Genomic DNA, 14,735 nt, shown 5'->3' on the forward strand with positions numbered 1-14,735 from the left:
CCGTTTTGGAATAAAGCTGCAACATAACAAAATGGTGATAAAGTGAAGTGCTGTGAATACTTTCTGGATGCAACGTATGTATTATGTATGAATGTGTGTGTGTATATATATATGTTACAATCAAGGTTGGGTAGGATTACTTTAAAAGACATGTGGATTACATGGATGTATGTACATACATTTGGATTACTTGTAATCTGATTACTTTTGGATTACATTTCAAAGTAATCCTACCCAACACTGGTTACAATGTACATTTTCATCCATTTAGGATTAATGTGAGTAAAGATGGAAACGGTGCAACCATAAGGGCCATAACTGATGGGGACTTTCCTGAATATTTTTATTATTCAATTACATTTCATATATTTTTACAAACTATCAGAAAAGGCAACACTCATCCACAAATTTGTGCTCATCCACAAATCCAAAGCATTTTTTTTAGAATTACAATAATATTGCACAGACAAAATGAGGCAATTTTAATTTTTGAGAAACTGGAATATGTCATTTTTTCCTCTATAAATGGTCTGAATGATTAAATGATCATCAAAATAGACAACTAAGTGATTAATTGATTTTATGCTTTCAGGTGATATACTTACAAATGTTGGATTTATAATTAAAGTTAAAATTTGTTGTCACTGATGAACAAATCAATGGCACCAATTTGCACTTTACAGAAGGAGAAATACTGCTGCGCTACTGTTTGGAGGAGAATGCAAATACAAAGAAATACAATGACATTAAGACTCACTCTCCTTTGTCTTGCTCACCTTGGGTAAGAGTGTCCAGAAAGCAACAATGCCATGGTCTGTTTTCATCCTCAGGGAAAGCACTAACTAGCAACTGACACGGTGTACCGGCTCGTCTGGACAGAAGAGCTGTAAACGCCATCATTAGATCATTTTAATGAGAGTGAGACTGCAGGTTCCAAACTGCTCTGCTGCTTGGTTGCCCAATTAGTGGAGTTAATCAACCCAAATCATCACCCAGCCAAAGACTCCACTTATTCCCCGTCTGCCTTGCTCCCCACACCCTGGCCGGATTACCTGCCGCACACTGGTCCTTAATTAGGCATGATCCAAAAATGATAATCAACACACTCTCACTACACAAGCCAACACTTAAAATCATGAACATCATGAACTCACCAAGGACTCTGTTATTTTCTTTGTTGTGAGGTCGATGACCACCAACAAAATTCTAACCAAAAGATGGGGATAATTATTAAAAGGAATTCAGATTTCCTCAATACAAATCAAATATAAAATAAGATGAAGATACTTCAGTAGAGAAGAATCAGGAGCACTGAATTCCACACTTGGATGTGTTTCTTGTTGTTGTGGTTCCTTCCATCTGTCTACCAGCACTCTCGCAGTGATCTATTACTACCCAGTCAGAAACACTCATCTGGATTTATTTAACCTCTGTAATCACAAACACTCTAACTGTGACTATAACTCATTTATAGTGAGACCTTAAGGAAATTTTCTTAAAGCCGCTACGTCTGATTGTGGATTACTGGCCCATCCACCACAGGAACAAGAGGAGCTGCAGTAACATCACAAAGTAAACGTCTGTGGGAGTGGTCTTTAAAGTTGGATTGGTGTTTACTGTGACCTGCACTCATGGACAAATACTCGAAAATTGAAACCTCATCAAAACATACTGCATGTCAACAACTATACAAGTAGAAACAGCTATCATTCAAGCATTAGCCAAGAGTGCCTTCATAGGTGACCCACTCTGACCAGTGAGATCCAGGGGTCACATCTTGGAATTGTATTTTGTTAGCATAGATGTCCAAAACAACATATGTGCACAAACGTGTGAGTATTTACTAGTCAAGCCCCCAGAGTCGTTTGCAAGACTGTGTTCTGTTTGTGCGTGTGTGTGTGTATAACTATCTCAGGAATTGCTTGGCCAATTTCATTCATATTGCACAAGTAAAATTGTTAAGAGAGGCTCTACTATTATTATTAATATGAAGGTTAAAGTCCAAGGTCTGCCAAGGTGAATGAATAGTCTGAAAATCACATTTTTCACAGTAACTTTGAAAGTAACAGCGAGAAGATGACTTCAAGTGCTTATGAATCAACACATAGGATGCCACATGCTGATTTGTACTGTACGTGAATGATGATGAAATAATTTAGATTTAATAAAATACTGAACTGGATCATATATCAATGTTTACTGAATGTGCATTAACAATAAACATATTAGTTCACTAACAAAAGACAACTACTGCCCAAGACATTTTTTTCAGTTAAAAAAATGCATTAATTCAGAACTTAGAACCTTCATACAATATAACAAATTTGTTGCTTTAACAAAAGCTTATCCACTGTATTTTTTTTCTTGCATGAAGGAAAGTTCTTTTTGACATAAATTAAATACAGTAAAACTTGCATATAATTGATTCATGTGGACCAGCAAATTTTGTCCATTATAATTGAAATCCATTATATGTATAAAACAGACAAAATCTGCTATATGTATGTAACAAATTAGTTACAGGGTAGCACATTGGATTAGTGGTTAGCACTGTTGCAACACAGCGAGAAGGTCATGGGTTCAGTTCTCGTCTGTGGCCTTTGTGTGTTCTCCCCATGTTTGCGTGGGTTTCTCTCTGGGTGCTCCGGCTTCCTCCCACATCCAAAGACACGCAGGTGGACTGGATACTTTAAATTGTCTGTAGTGTGCGTGTGGGTGTGAATGTGTTTGTTTGTCTCTATGTGGCCCTGCAACAGACTGGTGTCCTGTCCAGGGTGTACCCCGCCTCTCGCCCTATGACTGCTGGGATAGGCTCCAGCCCCCCGCGACCCTTAACTGGAGCAAGCAGTTGAAGATGAGAGACTGAGATTAGTTACAGTCGGGAGGCGCTGAGCAACCTACGGGGAATCCCCAGTTCCAATTAGGCTTACAGTGAGGAAAATAAGTATTTGAACACCCTGCGATTTTGCAAGTTCTCCCACTTAGAAATCATGGAGGGGTCTTAAATTTTCATCTTAGGTGCATGTCCACTGTGAGAGACATAATCTAAAAAAAAAAAAAAAAAAAAAAAATCTACTGCAAATAGTATTTGAACACCAGTGAAAATCAATGTTAATATTTGGTACAGTAGCCTTTGTTTGCAATTACAGAGGTGAAACATTTCCTGTAGTTTTTCACCAGGTTTGCACACACTGCAGCAGGGATTTTGGTCCACTCCTCCATACAGATCTTCTCTAGATCTTTCAGGTTTGGAGTTTCAGCTCCCTCCAAAGATTTTCTATTGAGTTCAGGTCTGGAGACTGGCCAGGCTACTCCAGGACCTTGAAATGCTTCTTACAGAGCCCCTCCTTACTTGCCCTGGCTGTGTGTTTGGGGTCATTGTCATGCTGGAAGACCCAGCCATGACCCATCTTCAATGCTCTTACTGAGGGAAAGAGGTTGTTTGCCAAAATCTCGCAATACATGACCCCATCATTCCTCCCTTCAATACGGTGCAGTCGTCCTGTCCCCTTTGCAGAAGAGCACCCCCAGAGTATGATGTTTCCACCCCCATGCTTCACAGTTGGGATGGTTTTCTTGGGGTTGTTCTCATCCTCTAAACATGGTAAGTGGAGTTGATTCCAAAAAGCTCTATTCTGGTCTCATCTGACCACATGACCTTCTCCCATGCCTCCTCTGGATCATCCAGATGGTCACTGGTGAACTTCAAACGGGCCTGGACATGTGCTGGCTTCAGCAGGGGACCTTGCTGCCTTGCAGGATTTTAAACCATGACAGCATCATGTGTTACTAATGTAATCTCTGTGACTGTGGTCCCAGCTCTCTTCAGGTCATTGACCAGGTCCTCCTGTGTAGTTCTGAGCTTTCTCAGAATCATCCTTACCCCACAAAGTGAGATCTTGCATGGAATTCCAGACTGAGGGAGATTGACAGTCATCTTGTGTTTCTTCCACTTTCTAATAAATAATCATAACAGTTGTTGTCTTCTACCAAGCTGCTTGCCTGTTGTCCTGTAGTCCATCCCAGCCTTGTGCAGGTCTACAGTTTTGTCCCTGGTGTCCTTAGACAGCTCTGTGGTCTTGGCTATGGTGGACAGGTTGGAGTGTGATTGATTGAGTGTGTGAATAGGTGTCTTTTATACAGGTAACAAGTTCAAACAGGTGCAATTAATATAGGTAAAGAATGCAGAATAAGAGGGCTACTTAAAGAAAAATTAACAGGTCTGTGAGAGCCAGAATTCGTGCTGGTTGGTAGGTGTTCAAATACTTATTTGCAGCAGTAGCATACAAATAAATTATTAAAAAAATCATACATTGTGATTTTTCTTTTTAGATTATGTCTCTCACAGTGGACATGCACCTAAGATGAAAATTTCAGACCCCTCCATGATTTCTAAGTGGGAGAACTTGCAAAACCGCAGGGTGTTTAAATACTTATTTTCCTCACTGTACGAGGTCTATTAGAAAAGAAACCGCCCTTTTTATTTTTTCAAAACTATATATTTGATCACATGTGATGCGTCAGACAAGCTTGAACCCTCGTGCGCATGCATGAGTTTTTTTCATGCCTGTCGGTTGCGTCACTCGCCTGTGGGCAGGCTTTGAGTGAGCACTGGTCTACCCCCCTCGTCGGAATCCCTTTGTCTGACTTCTTCCTGAGAACTGGCGCTTTGCTTGATCAAAATTTTTCTGAAACTGTGAGACACATCCAAGTGGACACCATTCGAGAAATTCAGACGGTTTTCGGTGAAAATTTTAACGGCTGATGAGAGAGTATGGAGTGTTACTGTCGCTTTAAGGACTGCCCATGGAGCCGGACAGCACGCCGCGCCCCGAGCCGCAGTCGTCAGCCTGTTTCGAGCTGAAAACTTCCAAATTTAAGCCTCTGTTAACCCAGGACGTCGTGAGATACCAGAGAAGTTTCAGAGGAGGTCGGGATCAGCAGTTTATCAGGACATTCCACTGTTAAAGGAGATTTTGTAATGAAAGACGTGCGGATGGATTCGCACGTCGCCACCCAGCCGCTCATCGCGCAGCACCACAGCAAAACACCTCCGTTGGAAGCATTACAGGACAAGTTTGAACATGCCCAGCTTTAAACAATTTCTCGGATACTCACTCGACTGAAAGCCATCGAAAACCGCCTGAATCTTACGAATGGTTATCAACACGGAGGTGTTTTTCTGTGGCATCACCTTTCCTTCTAACAATGCTCAATAAGCATTTGGGAACTGAGGACACTAATTGTTGAAGCTTTATAGGTGGAATTCTTTCCCATTATTGCTTGATGTACGACTTCAGTTGTTCAACAGTCCGGGTCTCCGTTGTCGTATTTTGCGCTTCATAATGCACCACACATTTTCAATGGGTGACAGGTCTGAACTGCAGGCAGGCCAGTCTAGTACCCGCACTCTTTACTACGAAGCCACACTGTTGTAACACGTGCAGAAGTGGCTTGGCAGTGTCTTGCTGAAATAAGCAGGGACATCCCTGAAAAAGACGTTGCTTGGATGGCAGCATGTGCTGCTCCAACCTGGATGTACCTTTCAGCATTGATAGTGCCATCACAGATGTGTAAGTTGCCCATGCCATGGGCACTAACACACCCCCATACCATCACAGATGCTGGCTTTTGAACTTTGAGCTGGTGACAATATGGATGGTCTTTTTCCTCTTTTGTCCACAGGACACAACGTCCATGATTTCTAAAATGAATGAAATGTGGACTCATCAGACCACGGCACACTTTTCCACTTTGCATCTGTCCATTTCAAATGAGCTTGGGCCCAGAGAAGGTGGCGGCGTTTCTGGATGTTGTTGATGTATAGCTTTCGCTTTGCATGGTAGAGTTTTAACTTGCACTTGTAGATGTAGCGACAAACTGTGTTAACTGACAATGGTTTTCTGAAGTGTTCCTGAGCCCACGCGGTAAGATCCATTACACAATGATGTAGGCTTTTAATGCAGTGCCGCCTGAGGGATCGACAATCACGGGTGTAGCATATACGTTAGTATAAACATTAATTAATGCCACTATAAGATAATAAGAGCCTGAAGGAGGCTGCTATAAAATACCATAGGTAATAGAGCACTTAAGGGTAATGTGTTAACGTATTGGCTAGTATCAGAACTTGGTTCGACTCTAGAAGAGAAGAGGCAGAGACTGGATGTAGTTTTAGATAAAAGTGGTACCATGTATTGAGACAAACAAAAGACAAGACAACATTAAACATTTAGTGGTGAGTGGCCATTCGAGACACTCAATCAGCTTCAGTATTTACAACAGGATCCAAAACTAGTTGAAACCCCAAATATATGGTGTGTAAAGGTCCATTTGATGAATGCGAGTGGCTGTGGCACACAACCAATCGCTTACAGTCCAACTTTCCAACAGCTCTACTGAGCAGAACAGTTCATACGACTCAAAACCAGAGGGGAATAAATGTCCATGGGAGTGAGTGTGTTTGTGCTGGGGGTCATAGAGTGGAGTGCGAGGTGCGACAGTGAACAAGTCGGCTGCAGGAGCCTCCTACAAACCCATTGAGGTAGGTGTAGACGTTGGTTGAGATTCAGGACTAGCTCAGTTCTTAGCTCGCCATCAAGACCTGGCCAATTCCACGTATTCTAACAAGCCAACGCTCCTATCATGCGCTTGGGTCATGGTAGCTCGGCTCCTGCAGCAACAAATCCAGCGGCGTCTCCCGCATTCACCGGTGTTTCCTGAATGACGGTAATATAGCCAGCTAATTGGCTGGCTGCAGTCACATGACCGGTGCGCATTTTTTTTGTTTTTTACCCGTGTTACACCTCCTCCCTTAGAACCATGCACCTCCGTGTGCGTCAGGAGATCCTAAACTAAAATGTGCTACAATGGGGGTATTAAATGCTTCGCCATAAGTGTCTGCCAAACTATGGAACAAAGTCTGAACGACCGAAATTAGTGATATATGAGTAGAGTAACCGAGATGATTAGGCGGCTGCCGTAACCTTAAAGGACGACGGACAGTAGGCTCAGGTTCGGTGATGGAGATTTTATGAGTTATCATTTATTTAATTAATCATTGCCTGCTTACATGATATTCAATGTAATCAAAAGTAGTCTGAGTTAAGTTTCTGTTTCTTGTGAAATGAACTGTATCAACTATCTGTTATCTGTGTGATGTGGGAGTGAAACCAGCCACAAGACTGAAAGAATATGTGTCTTAGCTGACTTGTTAAAGGATTCTACATTTATTATTGTCTGAATTATATTATTTATTTCATTGACTCATTCAATCATAATAATTATGTACCCATTCATATATGCTGCATTTAAGCTAAATGATTGCTCAGCCACAGTGATGAACTAAAGGTGGCGTTGGTTAAAAATGTGCAGCACTGAACAAAGTACTATGCAGGCTTCCACAGTCATTAAAAGCCTGTGCGTCAGAATCACACACACTCCATGTAAAACAGCCTGCTTGTCTGTTTCTATGAGGGGGGTACGTGTCTATCCGTGTGCCTCAGAAAAAAGAATTATGTGTACAAGCATACTTCCAAAAGTATGTGCAGGGGCGTTAAAGATGTGCAGGTCCGTATTGCTTACCCTTGCTTTAAGTCTGCCCTTAATGTCCCGGATGCCCCTCTTAGCTTGACTTTTAGCCTGTGAGGGGGAAAAAAAACAACACACACATGGATTACTAATCAAAACATGGACCATTATTATTCTGATGTGGCTTTTTGTAACATCAAGAAAAGCTTTGATCCCTGTGGCAAAAACAAGGAGACAAAAAGCTGGATGAGAGAGACCTGCAACAGGAGCCGATAGGCAGAAAGGGCACACTGATCACCAATCGCACAGTATGCAGTGATAACGGCCAGCCTGTGGCCACTTTATTAGGAAGAGAGGTGAATGCAATAAATGCTAGAGTGATTTTTGTTTGTTGACTAAAAAGGAGCACAGTGTTCTACACACACACACACACACACACACACACACACACACACACACACACACACACACACCACACACACACACACACACCACACACACACACACACCACACACACACCACACACAACACACAGAAATGTGATGGTGGTTTCACCTTGCAATATTCATGCTGAGATCTTTGTAGTAATTTCAGGCTGTGACAACTTTCTGTCAGCTTGAAGCAGTCGGGTCATTTGCCTGTAACCTCACAGAGGGGCACGCCGCACACTGAATGTGTTTCGTTTTTGTTGTACATGAAAATCATACTAATTCCTGAAGAGCTCAAATCACCAGCGGATCACAGTTAAAGCAGATCGCACGGTTGGCCATTAATAATAATCAAGTGAATACACACTCCCATTCCCTGTCATCAGCTTCATTCATGACAAATTAATTAAAGCAGCGTCTTAATTAATTTAAATAATTGTCAGCATGACTTTTTTCTAACCTGTGTTTGTCGATGTGTATTCCATCTTATGTTGTCTAATATGTGCTGAAGAAAATAGTGTATTTTGCCATTAAGTCAGGTCCACAAATATTTGGACAGTGATTAAATTTTGGGATTTTGCCCCTGTATCATCCCTGTATGTATGCGGCAACAGTAGGGTACAATCGGAACAGCTGCAGTGACTCAATGCAAACTCTACACAGTGCCGCAAAATGTCTTTGTGTATAAGTTAAATCTGTGAATCTTACAGTTTCCTTACATTTATTTCTATAACATGTTATCATGCAAATAATACAATCTCCTTCCAGTTGCTACATGTCAATATCTATTCATCCTTTTTCTTCTACTCATTCCATCAAATGTTACAGGCTTGAATAGTCACATAATCACAACCATTCAATTTTAAAAAATATTGAGAGTTGTCTAACTTTATATCCTGTCAGTACAAATTAAAAACAGCTCATTACATGTATTTAAAAATATATACAACACACACACACCACACACACACACACACACACACACACACACACACACACACACACTGACCGAACTTACCTTTGTGACTGCTGTATTAAGAAGAGCACCTCCTTTCTGTAATGCAAATAGCAAACTATTAGTTGCATAAAAACATTTCAAGTTAGTGTGAGTGATAAACCACATCCAAAACCACTCAGAATGAAAACAATTTGAAATGGAAAATTCTTCAATCTGCCTAATTTTTGGATTTGCGCCAAGATCAAATTGTTATATTCCAGCACATTGTGCTTCCTTTTATTTTCTTATTTTCTTTTTACATTTGTACTATTGTATTCCAGGATCATGTCTGACTGACGTACAGAGATGGCTGCATAGTTGGGAGCCTATCCAGCAGTTATAGGGCGTGAGTTGTGGTACACTCTGGATAAGACAGACCAGTCTGTCACAGGACCGCATACAGACAAACAAACACATTCACACCTGCACACACACCTACAGACAATTTAAAGTTTCCAATTCACCTAACCTGCGTGTCTTGGATGTGGGAGGAAGCCGGAGCACCCGGAGAGAACCCACGCATGGGGACATATGGAGAACGTGCAAACTCCACACAAAGACCACAGGTGGGACGCGATCCCATGATGTTCTTGCTGTGAGGCAACAGTGCTAACCACTAAGGCACCGTGCTGCCACTTGAAAAACTAAATAAATAAATAAATGATGGGGCAGTTTGAGCACTTTATACTAACTTTTGTTAGCATCTTTGTTAGCATAAATACTCTTTTTCTAATAATACAAGTTATTTTTTTTAATTAGATGAACATAGTAGTTTGGGCTTTGTCTAACCTGATAAAAATTTTTATGGAACCTGCTGTCAAAATATACTTTAATTAAAGTAGATGTTCCATTTTTTTGGGGTGCAGCTCATCATAGGAAACATAAATATTCTGGCTCAGAAAAACCAATAATATGTAAAAAAACCTTTCATTATATCATACAATCAAAAACAAGAGCCTGAAGCTCATTTAGCCCATTTAGCAGATAGTGAGAAACATCAAGGTCAGGCAGCAATTTTTTAAAAACAACATTCGGGTTTTAGGTCTGAAGAACAAATACACTAAATTCTAGCATATTTACTGGGGTAAAAAAAAGTGAGAAACTGCCTCACTTTCCAGTGTACTCTTTCAATTAAAATCTATGTTAAGACAAGTGAATCTATGAGGGGCAATTGAGAAGTTTTTAGCGTGATTCAGAAAAAGTTCACACTTTCTCGAGAAGTGTGAACCTTTAACTCACTGGGTGCAATGTTGAGAATGTTGGTTTGTCAGAATGCAAAAGATGGAGAACCACACCCTAATTTTTCTGGGTCAGGCTCAAACCTTTGAAATCGCCCATCATACTTACATTAATTAATTTGGGACTTATTTCTATGTTGGCATGGGGAAAATGAGGCAATCTTTATCAGAACTTTTTAAAGTAAGTTCAACATGTTAGAATTCACAGTGTAGCAGATGAGTTGCTAAACAACCAATCAAGTCAAAGCTTTGTGGTTTAAGATTGATGTCTTGAAAGAACCAATATTTTGTATGAGTCAAAATAACTCATCAAAACAATTCACACGTCTGAAATTCTGGTCACAACAATGATGTTGTAAGGAAGCGTGATCACCAAAACAGGGGTGAGCAAGAGGGAAAGATGTCCTGACATCACGTGTTAATGTCTTGCAACATGGTTTGACCTGAACCTTCTCACCAAGATTGGTGAAAATGGGTCCATAACTTTTTTAGTAAACTCACAAACAAACCAATATAAAGAAAGAATGAAAACAAAGTGTCCCTGGTAGAGGTAATGAATCAAAGCCAACAGAAACTTCATGGCTGTAAACATTACTGCACTACAACTTGAGTTATAAATAAAAAGCGGGGACAGCAGGTGAAGCATCATATTGCTGAGCCACGATAAACTGTATGATTCATAACGTTCAGGAGGTTTTTATTTAGAAGCAGCCTAAAAGAGCGATAGAAGGCACTGGTGCATGATTGATTTCCACTTTGAGTTCTGCACACTGACATTATAGTACCCAATATCTCTCTGTCTGTCTTCTTTCCTCACAGAGCAGCAGCATCTCGCTTAGTTCCTTTTGCGTCTCGCTCTCTTTCTCTGCGTTTGGTCTTTGGTGGAAGCACAAAGCGTCGGCTAAATGGCTAAACAGAGTAAATGGCAGGCAGCATTTCAGAAGCCAGCAGAGGGAGAGGAGGAGAGGGGCCGAGGTGAAGGCCCCTCTTATAGATCCCTGTCAGTCAGGAAATGTGAACTTTAACAAACCTTTGAAGAGTACTCTAGAGAACTAATTCATCCTTCGCTAACGGCGTGTGGAGAGAGGGAGGCAGCAATACGCAGTGAGAGAGATGGAGGGGGCTGTGACAGAGATGAAAAGAGGGGGGAGAGATAAAGTGAGATAGATGAGGGAAGGAAAGGAGAGAAGGAAAGAGACGGAGAGGAAGATGAAGAGGGAGGAGAGGGATCTATGTTCTTGGGTCGGTTCAACGGCGTAACGCTTGTGTTTGCTGCCAGATCAACACGTCATGTCGGAGGACGTCTTGTCACGTCAAATCACTTCTGTCTCTCTCCCGTCTGTCTCTACTGTCCTGCTGCACGCGCCGCTTCACACACCAAAGTGCGCTCAAGCTGGTCTGTACATTCACTCAGCCCCTTCATTCAGAAGGCAATGGCAAGACTTCAAACGCTGAGTCGTGTCAATCACACTTTCAATTAAATATAACTCAGGAGCGAAATGCATGGAAAAAGGAAGCAGCTGCAGATAAAAGCTGATATGAAGGACGTTCTATGAATACCTTTACAGTATGCATCCATTGTTGGTAAGACCTTGAATTACCTGAAGTGATGACAAAACACAGAAAACATGAATTAATCATTTCCAACTCAATAATATACCACTAACGTCTCACAGAGGATACTTTCACATATTATTAAGCATTAAAAAATGTTGAATAGGGCAAAACAAAAACTTAAAGCACCAGTTTAAATTATAAAATAAACAAATAAAATCAATAAATGAAGCAAAGCTCTGTTGCATTTGTTTTACAGTTTCTAGGCAATCTTTTGGCAGTTAAAAAAAACATAAGAGTGTTAGGATCCACTTTGAAATCAAAAAAATTTCTGAGGCCCACTCAATCCGTTAATCACGATTCTCTTATTGAAGATTAAGTACTTCCATAGGTGCCCCTTCGCACATAGTGTGAAGTTTGGACATACAACACGATCACATTTTGGCCATTCCCTTGACTGTTACCTCTTTCTGTGAAAATTACTTTATAGCCAGTTATATCCATAAGAAAACTAGGTGTATTGACTAGTGTAAAGCTCAGCAGAATGGGGTGGGGGGGTGGAATAATGGCCACACAGACCACCGGCATGTCCAGCTCTGATCATCACAGCCTCAGTGCTGATCTGAGCTACACCGAAATGATAACTGATTTCCAAATTAATGGCTATTTGGATATTAACATATTCACATTTTCATGGAAAAAGTAATTTCTCATGGTTTTGATTTTGTGGAATCTATATCATGGCCACTATCACACTAGCCACAATAAGGCCACCACTATACCACCCAACTCTAATATACAAGATGGTAAATGAGGCCAGACAAATGAAGAATAACACATAATTTAAATTCCATAGTTTTGTTTAATTACTTCTGATTTGAAATTTGAAATTTGAACAGTGAAATTCAAAGGCATTTTTATATATTTGATATATTTTTAAATGACCTCTCATGGCTCACAATCAGTACCTTCATGGCTCACCAGGAGGCTGTGACCCACACTTTGCAAATCATTGAAATAAATAAATTACTGATTATTTCTTGAATCGTAATAATAAACATGGTAAATCAGAATGGATTTTCCTCGCTGAATCCACAGACACATCAAACACAGCTACAGAACGCCGTGAGTGGGGAATATCCAGATCAGAAACAGATGAGCTAAATAATATGATGGACATTTAGCTCCTAAACTGGAAGGCATTGATATATCTTTTTGCCATGTAAGATAGAATCTTGAGGTGTACTGATCAAAATAATTGGTCTGACTATTCCAGTGGGATTTGTTTCAAATGATGTCTGGTGTCTCGTTCACAGTCTCCACATGTAATAATGCCCAATGCTGCCAGAACATTATTAATGCTTTCAACAATCTTCTTTTGCCATATTCAGCAAGATTTACAAGTAACCTTCCCTTTCTGCTCTAGTAAAACATTTTGTTTTCAATAACAGATCATAGAGATAAATGTCAGTTATCGTGGAAATAAAATAACCAGTCTGACAGACTATGTGTGCCACTGATTTACAAGAGCTAAGGCTACTATATGGCATGTGCACAGAGCAATTAAATAAAAGCAAAACAGATAAATTACTCACTGTGACATATTTTATTTTTTATTTTGGTAGAGTTGTAGTTGGTTTTCTAAATTGTGTTACATTACCTCAGCGCTATGGACAATGTTTTGATAGATTCAAACTTTATAATCAATTATTTTTGCTATTATCTGACAAGCTTGCATGTTTCTATATGGGCTGGGCAGACTGACTTTTGAGTTTAATGTAGTGTTGTAATGATCTTTATTCTATGTGGACGTTTATTTAGGATGATTTCACAGTGTTTTACTACTAAATTTACTACAAGTAGAACGACACATCGTGTGTCACCATAATCATATCATGGAGCCTTTATGTATATATGAGGTCTGTTAGAAAAGTATCGGACCTTTTTATTTTTTGCAATAACCTTATGGATTTGAATCACGTGTGATTGCATCAGCCAAGCTTGAACCTTCATGCGCATGCATGAGTTTTTTACTTTGTTTTAATTATGTATTAGAATTTATTTATTTATTTATTTATTTAAATTTTTTATGTTGAACTGTTCTATGTGATGGCACCTTGAGACAGCTTTTGTTGTGATTTGGCACTTTTATAAGCCGAATTAAACTGAAATTGAATTGAAACTGAACAACATTTTATTGAGTCTTAAAGTAATAAATATGAAATTGGTCACTGGACCTTAAACTTTGGACTTAATAAACTCTACATTGTGCTCTTTGAATCGCTGGACATAAATAGAAATAAACAAAATCTGTAGTTTTTGTCAAAAGCATTTCCTTCAGACATTATTGGCATGAATGTCTTTCCATACATCTGAGCTGAACTCTTGCAGCTGTGCGTGTTGCACGTCCAGGATGTAATTTATAATAAAGAATGCAGCATGTCTCATTTTGGGAGGAAAAAAAACGTTTTAGTCGATTGTAGTTTCTTGTCTGTATTACAGCTTTTGGAAAGAGGTGTCATTTTATGTTAAAGCGGCAATTCATTTTGAAACTATTATTCCGACTGGACTCTGTCTCGGTAGAGAACCGCACAGCGTTTGGAGCTGTGCCAACAGAACGGAGAACGATTCTCGTTTCTTGACTGCAACAAGACAAGAGTCCCAGTTAGTGACTTTAATCCCACAAAAGTGACTCATGATATTTTAATGGCTTTGAGAGGGGTTAAGAAGTGGACTTTGCCATTTCTTGAAGAGCAGCGAATTAAAGAAACCATGAGCCAGTGTATTGAAGCATTGTCCTCATTGGTTTCACGCTTCAAAGTGGTGTCGCGCTGCAGAAAATGGTTGATGACAGACCGCTGCAGGGTCTGTAATAACACAGAGGAATGATCATTTTCCCGACAAACACCCTCAAAAACAACGGCTGCTCTGAAGGACCGATAAGGGAATCATTAAGCAAAGAGGCTATTGATATCGGTGGATCGAAT

The 14,735-nt window shown here is 40.1% G+C and overlaps 1 protein-coding gene and 1 long non-coding RNA gene across 4 annotated transcripts in view; both read right to left on the minus strand.

The window, feature by feature from the left end:
• The window catches only part of dennd1b (DENN/MADD domain containing 1B), a 408,111-nt gene that overhangs the window by 45,805 nt on the left and 347,571 nt on the right, over window positions 1-14,735 (minus strand). The window lies entirely within an intron of this gene.
• Window positions 7,584-9,160, minus strand: LOC117518875. The gene is made up of 2 exons (XR_004563108.1): window positions 8,978-9,160; window positions 7,584-7,641 (listed from the first exon to the last, which is right to left on the minus strand). It is a non-coding gene; the product is annotated as an uncharacterized LOC117518875 (long non-coding RNA).

The sequence above is a fragment of the Thalassophryne amazonica genome, chromosome 10, assembly GCF_902500255.1.
Source record: "Thalassophryne amazonica chromosome 10, fThaAma1.1, whole genome shotgun sequence".
NCBI lineage: Eukaryota > Metazoa > Chordata > Actinopteri > Batrachoidiformes > Batrachoididae > Thalassophryne > Thalassophryne amazonica.